The sequence below is a fragment of the Lissotriton helveticus genome, chromosome 4_1 (assembly GCF_964261635.1).
Source record: "Lissotriton helveticus chromosome 4_1, aLisHel1.1, whole genome shotgun sequence".
Taxonomy (NCBI): Eukaryota; Metazoa; Chordata; class Amphibia; order Caudata; family Salamandridae; genus Lissotriton; species Lissotriton helveticus.
In genome coordinates, this window is record NC_136063.1 from 333,368,501 (window position 1) to 333,380,810 (window position 12,310).

Here is a 12,310-nt window from a genome sequence, read left to right on the forward strand (position 1 = left end):
CTGACTGGGTACTACAGGAAGTTTGTTAAGAACTATGGGTCCATTGTGACTCCTCTTAATGATCTGACATCCAAGAAGATGCCCAAAAAGGTTCAGTGGACAGAATACTGTCAAAAGGCATTTGATGACCTGAAGAAGGCCATGTGCTCTGCACCTATCCTGAAGAGTCCTGACTACTCAAGAGAGTTTATTGTCCAAACAGATGCTTCTGAGTTGGGAGTGAGAGCTGTGCTTTCACAACTTAATGTAGATGGTCAAGACCAGCCCATTGCTTTCATTAGCAGAAGGCTGACCCCCAGAGAGAAACGTTGGTCAGCCATTGAGAGGGAGGCCTTTGCTGTGGTGTGGGCCCTGAAGAAGTTGAGACCATACTTGTTTGGCACTCACTTCAAGATTCAGACCGACCATAAGCCCCTCTTATGGCTTAATCAGATGAAGGGGGAAAACCCCAAACTGATCAGGTGGTCCATTTCCCTACAGGGGATGGACTTTACAGTGGAGCACCTCCCAGGGACTGACCATGGTAATCCAGATGGTCTCTCCAGGTACTTCCACTTAGAACATGAAGACACAACTGGTCAAGGTTAGTCTAATGTCCCTGCGTTTGGGGGGGGTTGTGTAGGAGAGTAGGGTCTGCTATCCTATGGTCACCCCACATTTTTGCTTTTTGCTTCACTGGTTTATGACTTAATGTGGCTGTGGGCCTGCTAATCAGACCCACAGCCTGCTGTTCTCTCTCTAAATTGTTACCCATGTACTTTAGGTGCATAACGAAATTGGAACTGGTTCACCTTATTGGCCCCTGTAACAGTGTACCCAGGTACCCAGGGCATAGGTGCTTCCAAGGCCTACCAGGGGCTGCAGCATGTATTGTGCCACCCCTGGCCTGGCCTCCATATTTGACACAACTGGCTGATCACTCAGCTGGGGTAAGTCGGTGTAACCACCCCTTACTTAGGTGTAGTATGCCTATACCTAACCTAAAATGGACACATATGTTCCTATCAGTCACTCCTATGGAAGGCCTCATCAATCCTGGAGGCAGAATGCTTGGAAATATGTGAGATGGTGCTCTGGCATGAGCTGAGCCTGTCTGCAGCTTTCGGAACCATGTCCTTTAGCTGTTTCATGATATTGCCATACCATATACTCTTAAGTGCATTATGAACCTCGCGGTTAAATGCTATCTTGGGTTTGGCTTTATCAAAACATGTCGAGTAAGGTGTCATACGAATTGGAATACTACCCCCTCGCCAGTTCTGGCGACGGGGGTAGCATTCCACCCTTCTAGAGGGACACGACATGTACCTAGCCTGAACCCCGGTTAACCACTTGGATGCTGAGCCCCTGGTACCACTTCAATGTAATTTCCATTGAAATCAATGGAAACTCCATGACGAGCTGAGCTCGTCATGAGCGTCGAAGGGGTTAAAGTTAAACAGAGCCTCAGCATCACAAAATGGATGCTGCCACCACAGACACAAGTCTGACCTCCTGCTGCTGGGAGTCCTTCCAGCGAGGGCAGCTTAGACAAAGGGTTTCCTGCCTGGGGAGGTGCTAGCACCACTCCAGACAGGATTTTGTGTATTGGGTAGGACAGGGCTGAATAGAATCAGACATGCCTGGGGCACACAAGGTGTCCCTGTGCATAGGCCAGTTCAAACCGGTGCTGGGGCTTTCCAGCCCCAGTCCTGGCGCGAAACTGGACAAAGGAAAGGGGGTGTAACCACCCCCCTTCCTGGTCCCACCCAGAGGAGGGACCTAGTAGGTGATCCGGCCCCCCAGATTCGATATAAGAGTGGGAGCTGTGTCCTGAGACTTCAGATCATCCTGAATCAACTTGAAATACAGAAGAAGACTGGACTTCGACATTCTGCTGCACAGAAGACGGAAGAGAATCTCCCTTGTGGCCAAGGAGTGACCACCCGGTGAACACAGGCACCAACCAGCAACTCGACGTCTGCTTTGCCGCTGCCTCCCACCGGAGCCCGAGCCCAGAGCCTGACAAGACCCAGACTCCCAGACTTCTCACCGCCCGATCCACAGTCCCTGCAAGAGGGGACCCGTGGAGGCACCGAGAGGCGTGGGACCGGACATCTTGGAAGACCCCCGAAACGCTGACTGCGCAGCATCAGAGGCACCCTCGACGCTGTGCTTTTGGGGTTGAGAAGCCCTAACCTCGAGCAGCCCTTGCACCAAAGATCAGCCCCCCAGCATCTCCACGATCTGCGTGGGGCCCTTTTGCACCGTGCCACTCGACGCGCCATCCCGGCCACTTGCCACGTGGCTAGCGGCCATCTTGGCGACGAAACCTACAACTTTCACTGCGGGTCTGGTTGCTCCAGACTTGCCCTTGCTCCTGTAAAAAGGAGTACCTGCTCTGACCTTGCTGGTCCGAGTAACAAGCCTTTTTTGATTCCTGCGTGGCTTGCACTAGCCAAGGCCTGTTTGCTCCAATCAAGTTGCCGACACCGCCAACAGCGAGAAGCCTGCGTGGGACAGCTCGTGACCAACTCCTGGATGTCTTCGACCCCTCGTGTCCACGTGGCTGCAGAGAGAAGCTACACGACATCACCTGTTTGCGCCCGACATTGCCTGGTTCCACTCTGGTTCCACGGTAGTCACTGGCTAGTGACTTTGAACATTGTCCCCTCTGCTTTCAGGTCTTCACCTCTTCAGATCCACCCTTGGATCCACCGGAACTCTTCACATCGAGTCGCCTGCAGCATCTTCAGCTCCAAGCACCATCGACCTGCGTGACGAAACCCGACACTACTTCGACCCTATGCACCCGCTTCCTGTGGGTGAGGTAACTCAGCTCTGCCGGTGTTCCCACACTGGTACACACCTCTAGTGTCTGTGTCTCAAGTTTCATCCTTCTAGGTCACTCGGAAGGTTCCTTTTTAACTAACTTTGTAACTTTTACGCACCATTGACATTGCATTGGTAAAGCGTGCACTTTCCGCACTGCACCCGAGTCCCGCGGGCCTTTCCCGACTTCTTCACTGCTAGTCCCGGACAGCTCCAGCGATTCCCCAGGCCCTAGGCCTCTTCACTTTCCCCATAGTGGTTCTTATACCACTATTTTAGTATATGGTTTAGGTGGCCCCTAGGGCTCATCCATATTGTGCAACTTTTGTGTATTTAAACTGTGTTTTGTTTTAACGCATTTGCTTCTGTGCTCATAAAGAGTATCAGGGATATTTGTAGTAATAAATCTATATATATTTTCAATATATATCTGTGTGGTGTCCTTTCATTTGGTATTCAAGGGATTGTGTATGGTAAAACAGCTTGCTTCACATGCCTTTACAGAGTTTAGCCTAAGACTGCTTAGTCCATGCTACCCCTAGGATAGCTTGTCTATAAGGTTGACTTTACAACCTGCACCATAAGGGTTGCTTGGCATGGTACAAGGTGATCACTAGAACTAGTGAGCATCATATACCAGGCCAACTTCTCACAATCTCCTTGCCCTGACTAGAAGCAAGGGTCCCTATTTGGACAGTGGTACCTACCTCTGCCAACTAGAGACCCCCATAATTCACACCACCCATGTTATCAAATGGGATATTAAATTGCAATTAATTTTTTGCAATCACAAGCAGAGTCTATTTAGAAGACCGGTGGGTCAATCCTATTTCCAAAATTAGAGTATCAATTGATCTCATATCGTATTAATTTGTAATAAGGATCATGTGAATTTTATGACTTTTAACATAGGTAAGTAGATCAAAATCATCATAATCGTCCCAACTGATCTATAGTATCCTTAGAAATGCCGCATCTATTGCTCCGATGTTAGATAGGGGACAACGAAGGAAAAAAAAAAAGTAGAAAAGAAAAAATGATGATGAATGAAAGCAAGAGGGAGTGGACAGGAAATGGGAGGGAAAGCGCACAGTCAGAGAACCCCCTCATGATGTTTCCTAGATAACGGATTATCAATAGTAAAGAGGAGTTCGCATAGTAAGTACAGTAGAATATGGAGTCATAATTCAAAAAGTTATAATTCAAAAAGTGGGATTATAACAATGGTTTTACATACAGTGATTACAGGGCTACAGATTAAATAAAATCACCCCATCAGACCCTCATTTACTTTTACTCAGGCCAGAAAATGGTGCATCTCATTGTCCGTATTAAACCTGTGAGATATACAACGCAATTTGCAGATCCATTTTGATTCCCTTTGTCTTAGGAGTAGCTCACGGTCTCCACCCCTGATTGGGGTGGGTATCTGTTCCAAAGCATGAAACCAAAAATTGGATTTACCCTCATGGAATTTGATGAAATGTTTAGCATGAGGGTATCTTTAATCCCTATTTATTATGGCCCTTCTGTGTTCCTGAATTCGAATGTTTAGACTGCGTCTCGTGCTGCCAATATATATTAACCCCTTGACTGCGGGGCACATTCCCCCGCTGTGCTGAGGGGCGGGGGGCGCGTAAAGCACCCCGGTGCTCATGACGAGGTCAGCTCATCATGAGCTAGGGCGCTCCGATGCTCATGATGAACTGAGCTCGTCATGGTCACACTCATTCCCATGGAACGTTCAGCACAGCAGGGGAATCAGCCCAGCGTGCGAGCGTTCCACGGAACGGGCGAGGTCATGACGAGCTCAGCTCCGGAGCACCGGAGCGCCGTAGCTGAGCTCGTCATGAGCACCCAAGGGGTTAAACCACAGCAGCATCCCAACACATAAATTACAAAGGGGGTTGCACAGTTTATAAAGGAGAGGATGTTATACTCCCGTGAGTAGTTCAGAGATTGGTTGGTGATCTGCGCAGCTGCGCAGAGGAGACACTCGCTCTTTGCAAGGAGACGCTGGGTGCTGGGAGCTGAAAACTGCAGCCGCCGCCGCTGGTAAAAAACGCCGGTAAAACGCCCGAGCCGCAAAACCATCCACCGCGGAGCTCGATTTGGTTAAACCAAGCGGCAGCGGCCGCGACCTTGTCTTCTGCTGCCAAAGAATTAAAAGGAATCCAAAGGGAGGTCGGCGGTAGGCAGTAGGCGTCTGGTGGCAGGGGATTGTGGACGGAGACCAGTACCCAGTACCCAATATCCAGGACCTACAACATCTACAGTCGAGTTAACCCAAGGTGAGGTTGACACCGCCCCTGGCCCCCGGCCCCCGGGCCCCCGGGCCCCGGCCTCGAGCGGACAGTGAGAGTGGCAGAGGGGTAGAGAGGGGATGATTGAGGCACGAGCACGAGCGCGGCTGCCGTTAGAGGCTGCTGCACAGTAAGAGCCCGGGGGACTGTCAAGGCAGAAACCGACCAGGTCTGTTCTTGCTCGTGACAACCCTCGAGTGCTCCGCTTGTGTTCTGCCCCTGGTCCCCCTCCCACCCCGCTCCCCTGTGTGCCTTGGGAGCCCCCAGTGTGCATATTATTAGTTATTTAAGCCGCAAACAAGTCTTGGTGTGTTGGAGTTTTGAGAAGAGTGGAGCCGCAGAGCTGCTGAGCCACAGTCACACATGCACCTGCTGCAGCAGTCATATTGGTGAAAGAGCGGTGCCAGGGAGAGCTGTAGCAGTGGGTACGCCTGAATGAAGATTGTGGGGGCGACAGGTGGTAGATGAATAGGTGAAATACAACCTTGTCTCCAAAAGATCCCGGATCTAGGATCTAGGATAAACGTCAAGACAAGATAAAGACAAAGTTACTGATAAAGTTACTGATAAGCCAGGGAACATAAGGCTTAGTAACGTTCGGTTTCATTTTGAGGTCTGGCAAAGTGAGGAAGACACCGGTGGACAAGATTCAAGCCTCTCGAAGTGCTCTCAAACGGAAAAGATTCGAAAAGTTGAACTCCACCAAAGCAAATAGTTCTAAACAGAATCCACTTATTTCACCAATTGCCTCCCTCTTTGAAAAGTCAATTCAAAATAAAAACTCGCCTAGTACGAGATTCCAGTTTTTGAAAGATCCGGGGGGTGTTTTGTTCTCATCGACGGAAGGTGTCCTGGGCTTATCAACACCTATAGTGCCAACAATGGAGATTAGCCCAGGGGGGCCAGTGACGGTTACGTCAATCAAAGCCATTTTGACACAGGACACAATAACCATCCTTGGTGATATGGATGAACCCTTTAAAAATATTAGTCTAACAGAGAGTCCAGGTCACACTGAAAAAACTAAAAGCCTCTGTGGGAGAAACCGTGAAGTCTTAACAGCAGCATTGGTACATACTACCCCAATGCCATCACTAAATCTGCAGTCTCCAAAACTGTTAACAACAACTTATCCAACCCAAGTATTACCAGCCACAAAAGAGTCTGCAAATACGGTGGAATTAAAAAACACGGATTTGATGGAGTTGGCATGCGACAAAAGCAAATGTGAGAACGAGTTGGCCAAATGCCTCTCGGAGAAAGGGGAGTTAGAGGAGGTTGGATTTATTGAGAGAGACAATGAGAATAAGCATTTGTCCAGTGAGTATCATATCGAACACTTACAGAAATTAATGGGCCATGGGGGGGCCCCATTGCCAATAATCAATACCAATAATAAGGACCCAATAAAAGAGGAATCTATGACTAAAACACAAATGGATATGGCCTTTGTGAATCTGGTTACCCCTCTTCTAAAAGCCTTGCAAACATCGGCAAAAACAATGATAATGCAATCTGATAAGTTGGATATCAAATCGACCTAATGAATATTATAGCGTCAAATATAGCAGGGATAAATACAAAGTTGGACAACCTGAATAACCTGATTAAAAGAGCACAAGCCCATACATACCAGTCTCAATCCTCCTGCCCTTGTGGCCCTGTTTTGGACAAATTGAGCTCTCTCCCTATCATCCTTGAACAGATTTTAACCTTAAACCAAAGCTTGATTAATGCAGACCAGACGCTGGTCAGTGCAAGCAGCTCAAAACTTGATGAAAATTTACCGAACAATGAAAAACCCTCAAGCATGATGAGCCCCAAAGTGGACAAAAAGGCCATGGTCAGGATCAAAATTAATGAAGTAGCAAATAAAACGGTTTTGTTAGACTCTAGTAATAACGAGATCACAAAGCCAAGGTTATCCAAGAGACAAAAGAAAAAAGAGAGGAAAGCCCGAAACAAGAAAAGTGAGGTGGTTTCAAACAAGGGATATGGAGTGTATCCTATTTTCGCCAACTTGAACCAAGGTCTATCAAAAATTGTTGACAAAAGTGGATGTAATATAGATACTTCAGTAAGTGAAGACATGACTACTAAAGGTAACTTAGTGTCCGAAAAAGCGTGTAAAAACCTTGAGCAACCAGTCACTGTTACCAAATCCCTGCAAGTTAAAAAAAATACAGCATAATAAGATGGATGGTACAAATCAAACGCGCACCGCAGATCCAGACATACAGTGCAATATTATGGGTAATAAGTGTATGCAGCCTGAAGTAAAGTATAAGATCAAGCCCATTGAAGCCATTGCCCATGGCACAGATAAGGGAGAAGAGGAAGGATGCCAACAACTTAATGGCAACTCCGTGAAATTTATACCAGCTAAGTTACAGGTTGATGGTCACTCAACAGACAAAATTACTCCTCTAGAAAGTATAAATAAACTCGCACAAATGTCAGTGGATAGTGACGAATGTCAAAGGGCAATTCCAGCTTCCTCCACACAATCAATAGAGCTTGCGACTGTAACTAGAGAGGATCAATTGATCCATGAGTGCCAAAGACAGAATGCGGAGCATAGTGCCCTGACCGAGAAAACATGGAAATTCTGTGTAAAGAATCCAGAGAGTACTCAGGTAAATATGGAATCAGGTATCCCTCAGCAGTCAGTCAATCACAAAGCTGGATTGGAGTTGCACAAAATAATCTGGACACCAGAGTATAAGTCTCAGGGGGCACGTGACATATTAAATAGGAGCAACATTTTGAAGCTATTGACGGAATTTGAAGACCTAAAGGTTATTTGTACAGACGATCTTGAGCGGGTTCAATTTCTTAAAGGCACGACTGATGCTTCAGCAAAACAAACCTTGACAACTTGGAAATCTACACAATTAGCAGAAGCAATTATGGGGAAAGTCGATATCTTTCAATCATGGGGCATCCAGATATCGCATCAAATTTCCCCACGTTACCCTGCTCCATTGAAGAGGTAGGGTGGAGTTCAACATTCCCTGAAAATGGACGATGTATCTCTAAATAAAATAAAAAAAACAGTATATTCAATATTATTTAATGCTAAGGGTAGGAGTGAACCCATGCCAGAACATGAAGAAATACAACGGGGAAATGGGGAATCAGACAATTCCATAGATAATTGGAAATGGCTCCCTGGTATGTTAAATGAAAAAAGGAAGGTCTGACCAATTGAATGGAAACTGAAACAAGACACCAAAAAGGATATACATGTGGTATCCTGGAATATCGCTGGTGCAAAACGTTGACTGGAGGGAGGCTTTCCATTGGAAGAATGGCAAGGTTGTGATATAATTGCTTTACAAGAAACCTGGCTACAAGAAGAAATTGTCCTTGCCGGATTCGTACACCATAGTGTAGCAGCGGAAAAATGTAAGATCTATGGCCGGACCATAGGTGGACTCTCAGTATACGTGTCTTCATCCCTAAAGATTAATTCAGAACAATTACAGTCACCAGACTCTAGTATTCAGCTAATCAAACTAACAGATTACAATAAAACCAATCCAATAGTTCTTGTAAATTATTACACACAATCGAAAATTAAAAAAAAAAAGTTATTGTGCAAAGTCATTACGAACTTACGCTCGATTGAACCATTAGCTGATATAATAATCACTGGTGACTTCAATTCCAACCTGATCCTAACTCCGGTAGAGGATGATAAACTAACAATTGATAATGCCTACTGGGGTGTTCCTGAACAGATACAAAGTAGTGTAGGAACACGAAAGGACAAACAGGCAATCCAATTGGTGACCGAGTTAGAGTTCCTTGGGCTGCGTGTACTGAACGGGAGGTTCCCGGAAGATCAACCCCCCAGCAAAACATACGTTGGTCCTTTCTCACAATCCACCTTGGACTTTACAATGGTTAGTCTTTCAATCATTCCTTTGGTAACTAGTTTTCAAATCGAGTTTACAGTGCTGAGTGACCATGCAATGCAACACATCATATTTAACCTCAACAAGGAAAGATTGCAATCATCATATATATTGAAAGGTCAGTTAAACTCTGTTAACTTGAAACGTATTAATTGGTCCAACACAAATGAACAAGAGTGGGATTCAACAATGAAGGAAACATTGATAAAGATTGGGAATGTCCCAATGCGATCCAAGGATGGTCTCTTTTTCTGTTACAATTAAAAAAAAAAATGAAGTTGCCTGTCATAAAATCCAGCAATGAAGGTCCATGGAGTAAGCTCCCGAAAGAGGTACAAGATCTTAGAAGACAACTTCGAAAAAACCAAAAGAAGTTAAATTCGTCAGACCATGGTACAAACCAATGGGCCAGTTTCCGTGCTCAGCGAAAGGAATATAAAAATATGATCAGGAAACTAAAAAGGTCAACAAATGATAGTTTTTGGTCAAAAATAATTTATAGTTCAAAATTACAGAACACAAATACATTTTGGCAAACTATAAATCAATTAACAAGACCCCGTAACGTCTTAACTTCAAATGTGCAGGAATCAGAGTGGGCATCGTTCCTTGCTTCAAAATTTACGGACACCACGTTAAAAAGCTACTCTAGTGACCTTTGTCCAAAAAGTCTAAAAACAATATGCCCCGCAGAATATCAAGTGAGCCAATCGAGGACCAATAAAAACGGTAATGAACTGAGTACAGACTCTCAGATCAATCTATACACAGCGGAAGAGATAATTAAAATTATTAAAAGAGCAAAATCAAATGGGGCGCCAGGCCCGAATGGCATCCCACAAGCTGTGTACAAATATTCAACGGAATTTTGGGGGCCTTGCCTGGCCGAACTGTATTCAGATGTCCAAAATTTAAACCAAGTCCCAGAAAGCTGACAAGGATCAATTTTCATGCCAATTTATAAAGGTGGTGAAAGATCCAAACCGAACAACTATCGTCTAATAGCGTTGCAGGCTGTTGAGGCGAAATATTTTGCAACCCTACTTCTAAACGATCTGGTTACCTGGTCGAATGAAAAAGAGATGATCCCCATTAACCAAACGGGGTTCAGGAAGGGGATTGGAACTATTGCCAACATCCTATCCATCACCATGATTGCGGAGAAGTGTATGAGTAAAAAGCAGGATCTAAACATGTGCTACTTCGATCTTCAGGCAGCGTTTGACAGTGTAGATCGTAATTTATTGTGGACGAAACTGAGAGCATGGGCCATTCCGGAAAGTATTTTAAAGGGTTTGCTCCTATTTTATTCGGATACATGGTCGCAAGTGAAAATAGGTGATGGCACCCGGCTATCGAGAAAAGTTCCTACAACGATTGGTCTTAAACAGGGATGTGTTCTCGCGCCTCACTTATTTAATCTCTTCATCTCGGATCTATCAGGGCTATTGAATAGTTGCAATGCTCATCCTCCGAAACTAGGTGATTTACAGCTCAACCATCTGGCCTATGCCGATGACATAGTGCTTATGAGTTTAACAAAGGTGGGTCTAACCAGATTAGTAAACGAACTTTCGGTTTACCTGCTGGCAAATAAACTGGCCTAAAAACATCGCAAAAACAAAAACTATGCTGATAACCAATCGCCGCGCATTACATCATGCTATTTTGTTAAAAGGAAAACCATTAGAGAAAGTTTCAGCATACAAATACTTGGGCTTCTACCTTGACGATAAGCTTAATTTAAAAGAACAGAAGAAATATCTGACTCAAAGAGCAGGAGCCTTGATATTTGGTTTAAGTACGTTGACAAAAAAACTGGAAGGTCCATCACTCAAACCCCTATTAACTGTGATGGCCAACAAAGTTCTCCCAACCCTGACCTATGCAAGTGTGGCAATGCATGGAACAGATGCGGACCTATTGAATAGTTTAACAACCAAAATTTATAAAAAGGTTTTACGATTACCCAGCATGACATCACCAGCGCAAATGCGACTCGAATTTGGATTAAAAAATGAAGCCCTGGGCAGACTATACTCATACATTAAGATGTGGTATCAGATAAAGCAAAAAGCAGTTAATAGCAATCTCAATACCTATTTATGGCAAGAACTTCAATACCAAAAAAAATCCAAAGCCAATCAATTTCTTACGTATGCTTTGGAGGCCACAAGCTCAAAAACTCTATGGGATACAAATTTGTCATTTGCTTTATAAAAACAGATTTTAAACAAAGCAGCTAAACTTCATTCACTTGTTTTGAATAAAGACATTTTTTCTCATCGTTCGCACTCTTGGACTGTAATAAATGGCTATAAGACACTGACACCGGCTCTGTACTTGGAATCAACTTACTCAATTTTTATTAAAAAAAAGCAGATGTCATTGAGATTTGGTAACTTTCCAACATTAGCTGATGAACCAGCCTAGAAACAGCAGGTAGCTGTCTCATGTCGTTTGTGTGGTAGCTCCAAAGAAGATCTTATTCACATAATTTGCCATTGTAAGATGCTGTCTAAGGAACGGACATATTATTTAAAGAATAGTTTTCGGATTAAGAGGTTGCGAACATGTAGATCTGCTATTATTGGATGCCTAGACACAACTGCTCCACGGTTACATTGTAAGCTGGTGAAGTTCTTGCAGGCATTTGAGAAATGCATTAAACAATATGAAGATATCTAATGCTAATGATTTGAACTATTGCATAATGATGTAAAAATTGATCGGAAATCTCTGAGTTTTACTTTTTGACTTATAATAGACGTTTTACTGCTAATTTTAAAGTAATTAGAAAAAAAATATATATATATATATTGTTTTTTTTTTTTATATAATGGATGTGTTTTACCTACTAAATTGTTATGGTTTTAATTAACTGAACGATAAAGTTTAAATTTCAATTTCAAAAATTACTCCCATGAGCCATTAAACTAAAAGCTTTTGGTCTTGTCTTGCCCTAGTTCACAAATGTTGCAGTTTTTACACACATAGAAGCCATTGGTTTGGGCAGCAGCCAATTTAGAGATCTTTTTCGTTCTGGTTTTAAGTAGCTAGGGCAGATATAATTTCTCATTGTCTTCCCCCTTCTGAAAGTCACCGAGGGATTAGTCGATAGGGCTGAATGCAGTCCTGGGACTTACATCAGGAGGTGCCAGTTGTTTTTAAGGATTTTGAAAATGGCATTGCTATGTCTTGTGTATTGAGTGATAAATCTCACATTTGTCCTGTTGTTCCTTCCCCTATCTTTCGGGGGTTTGACCAAGAGAGTAG